At 40.3% G+C, this 3,643-nt stretch overlaps 1 non-coding gene across 1 annotated transcript; it reads left to right on the top strand.

The window, feature by feature from the left end:
• Positions 1–425: 425 nt before the first annotated feature.
• trnap-agg (transfer RNA proline (anticodon AGG)) lies at positions 426–497 on the top strand. The gene has a single exon. It is a non-coding gene; the product is annotated as a tRNA-Pro (tRNA).
• The last annotated feature ends 3,146 nt before the right edge of the window (positions 498–3,643 follow it).

Below are 3,643 nucleotides of genomic sequence, written 5' to 3'. Positions count from 1 at the left end.
TCCATCTCTTAATTACTCTTCCAATAAAGGGTACTTTATACCAGCGATAAATTTATCGTATGTCAATCACGCGCCATTGTCATCCATCAGGTCTGTCCATTACCATATATGTTTTTCAATAATGATTTATTTTTGTGTTATATGTAACCATTATTCCAAAGAGCAATTGCATGTGGTGAACATTTGTGCAACGTAACGTTTGGTTTTCTTTCGACTCGGTAGTTTTAACTGACAAGAAGCAACTTTATGGCTCCAAGCTGTTTAAATACATATATAGGGGAACAATGCCAGAATGCGTCACCATGAATCATTCATAATTAAATATTTTCTCTTTTTTCCAAGTACAGGACTGTATAGCAGACATCTTTAATCCGATACGCTACAGTTTGTCTTTGTATTTAAAATGATATTGGTATCAACGGCGAGGCTCGTTGGTCTAGGGGTATGATTCTCGCTTAGGGTGCGAGAGGTCCCGGGTTCAAATCCCGGACGAGCCCTCCGCTTTTTTTGTTTTTGGAGCGATCTTTCTTTTAACTAACTATGTAAATACAATAATAAATGAGATTCCGAGTTTTAATTAGTAAGAGGCTATTTTTACAACGCTGGTCGCTGTTTAAGCACGTCAGGGGCCTCTTCAAATGTTCTTCGGATTTTACTTTCCAAGAGAGAAGACTCGGAAGTATTTGGAGGACAGGTCGGCTGAATTCTAATAAAAGACACGAACGGGGGGACCAAGCAAACAAAGAGAGCGAAACAGAGGGCGAAAGAAGAAAGCAAGCGATAGCTAATAGATGTTCCCCGTCGTGCAATGGCGTGAGCTCGGATAAGTGGAGTCGAATTCATTTGAAGGCAAACGCATTTTCTTCTCTCCTTGACCCAATGACGAATACCAGCAAGGGTTAAAGTTAATTGGCGTAAAGGTAAGGACATTCGACTTTCCAATGCTGCTCTTCAGTCAGTTTCATGCCCTTTTATTTTTGGTATGGCACTTTCGTGATTTAACCACCTGAGGACAGGAGTGAGTCATCTATTTTTCCCTTCTGACGTATATGCGACAACATTTGTATAAACGGCAAACTTCGCTGTTGCCATTCATTTACAAGGTTCCAACCGAGGAGTTTGCTGCTGAGCACCGTCTACTCGGGATAACACAACAGAATAATAATTTGTCACAAGGCATCCATCCATTTTCTTATAGGACGTGGGTGCAGATCAGAGAAGCTGAGTAATATAGTATCCTTTGGACTGCTGACCACGCAATCACAGAGCTCTTTTCAACAAGATTCCGTTTCCTTATTAGGGTTACGGGTGCTCTTGAACCTATTCCATTCTGACTTTTGGGGAAAGGAATTGAAGTACACCCTAGACTGTTCGCTTGGCACCTACAAATAAGCATTTTCAACCATTAGTGACGCCCACGGTGCCCCACTAAAAGACAATAAACTGTAAAGCTATTTGCTTGACAGAAAACTAGATGAAGGTCGGTTTGACCTCCCATGCAAAGTTCCGGAAATTCTGTTGAAGCTTCTGACAAGCTCCCAAGTCCAAGTTGCACATCTTGGAGAAGAAATGTCATGTTTTGTTATTAAATAAGAACCTCCCTGCACACCCTTGGCTTCTCAGTTCAGGGTCAATGTGTTCGAATGGCTTCCTAGCACAGTGCACAGACCCGGCCAGAGAGCGACTGACAAACTAATGCTGCATAGCGAAAGCAACTCAAATGTTCGGCCATCCAGTCTGTCGTTTGTGACTGCATGAATAATGGCAGACGAGCAGAATCTAGTGGAGAACATGTCTGTAAACATGCTTGTTTGATTCATCTACATTAGTGTTTCTTAAACACTCCAACCTAGTACCACTGGAAAAATACTTGACTCTTTTAGTACAACAAAAAAAAGATCCTTTGGATTTATTTAATTCAAACATGTACATCTGTTGCGGTTGATTAAAATGTGGTAAACTGATGTAATTTTCCCATGTTATGGTAAGTGTTTAATACATTTTCATCATATGCAAGCGAATGTCAAGTGCTTTTTTTTCAGTGTACCAAAATCATGACCAACGTTGAAGTGCAGTAGCATAGCAAGCATTCAAATAGGGCTGTCACAATTTTAGAATGAATTATTCTATCAATTATTCCATTGATTAATTGGATACAATTTTATTTGGGTTAAAGCGGATGACAACAGCATTTTCTCCCTAAATACTGTTAATCAACTATTGTTTATTTGCTATTGTGTAGTGATGTCAGTTACTGTTTTTGTGTTCTTTTTTTCTTCGAAGTAAAAGCCGATGTGCGCGATTGTCTTATTTTGATGAAACACAAAAGCTAACCAGTCTGTTTTTATGAAGGACTACAGAAATCAGAGAATAATTATTGATGAGAGGCTGAGGATTTGGACAATTATAAGTTAGACAAGGTGGCCCGGTAGTCCAGTGGTCAGCACGTCGACTTCACAGTGCAGAGGTACCGGGTCCAATTCCAGCTCCGTACTCCCTGTGTTTGCATGTTCTCCTCGGGCCCGTGTGGGTTTTCTCCGGGTATTCCGGTTTCCTCCCACGTTCCAAAAACATGCATGGCAGGCTGATTGAACACGCTAAATTGTCCCTAGGTGGGAGTGTGTGCGCGTATGGTTGTTCGTCTGTGCGTGCCCTGCGATTGGCTGGCAACCGGTTCAGGGTGTCCCCGCCTACTGCCCGACGACGGCTGGGATAGGCTCCAGCACCCCCTGCGACACTTGTGAGGATTAAGCGGTTTGGAAAATGGATGGATGGATGGATGGAAGTTAGACAATAGCTCTAAATGATTATAGTACTTTATTATTGAAATAGTTGTCAATAAATTTGATAATCAGTCCATGTCAATTAATGTATTCATTTTAATAGCTCCACATTCAAATTTACAGAAGTGTATTGCTTCCACACCAAAGCACAAACACGTAATGTGTTTCAATTTCCAATTGTCATATACTTTCACATTTTATCGATAAATATCATGTTTTAACGGTATATGTTGCATGTTTTAATTACAATTCTCAAATAGTTTGACTTATGCATGAGACAAGAAAGACAAATCATTTCCTTCCAGTTCAAATCACGTCTTATCCCATTCTGAATTGGAGACTCAGCTCATCTCTCAGCTTCTCAGTATCTCAGTACAGCGGTAATTTCAGTCACTCTTTGTAGAGGATAAGGAATACATGTCTGAGAGTACTGTACTGTTTTGTTGTCAATTAACCTGTGGTGATGCACAATTTGTGTTCAGATATCAATTGCTTAAAGTCTAACAACAGTGCCAAATAGATACAAATTGTTACCCTGTGAGCCGATTAAGTTTCTCCCATTGTATGTTATCATAAATGTTGCGGTGGGCATGTGGTTGTTTTAACCCTTATCCAGTAACTGGGCACAACGTGTAGTCATACATGCAATATGAGGGGGCTGAGAAGTGAAGCTGTTAACATTTCTCAGCCGTAGCACAAAAATAGGAAACGGGCGTCAGATTACACTCACAGTTTGCTTTTCTTCTCTGCAGACATTTCAAATTCGAATGCATTGTTACTAAAACGTTAAGCAGATGTTTTTCTTGATAACATCATATCACGCACTTACTTACAGATTATATGTTCGAAGGAAAAAGCGT

This window comes from Hippocampus zosterae, chromosome 9 (genome assembly GCF_025434085.1).
Source record: "Hippocampus zosterae strain Florida chromosome 9, ASM2543408v3, whole genome shotgun sequence".
Classification (NCBI taxonomy): domain Eukaryota; kingdom Metazoa; phylum Chordata; class Actinopteri; order Syngnathiformes; family Syngnathidae; genus Hippocampus; species Hippocampus zosterae.
This window is presented reverse-complemented; position numbering and strand designations above follow the sequence as displayed.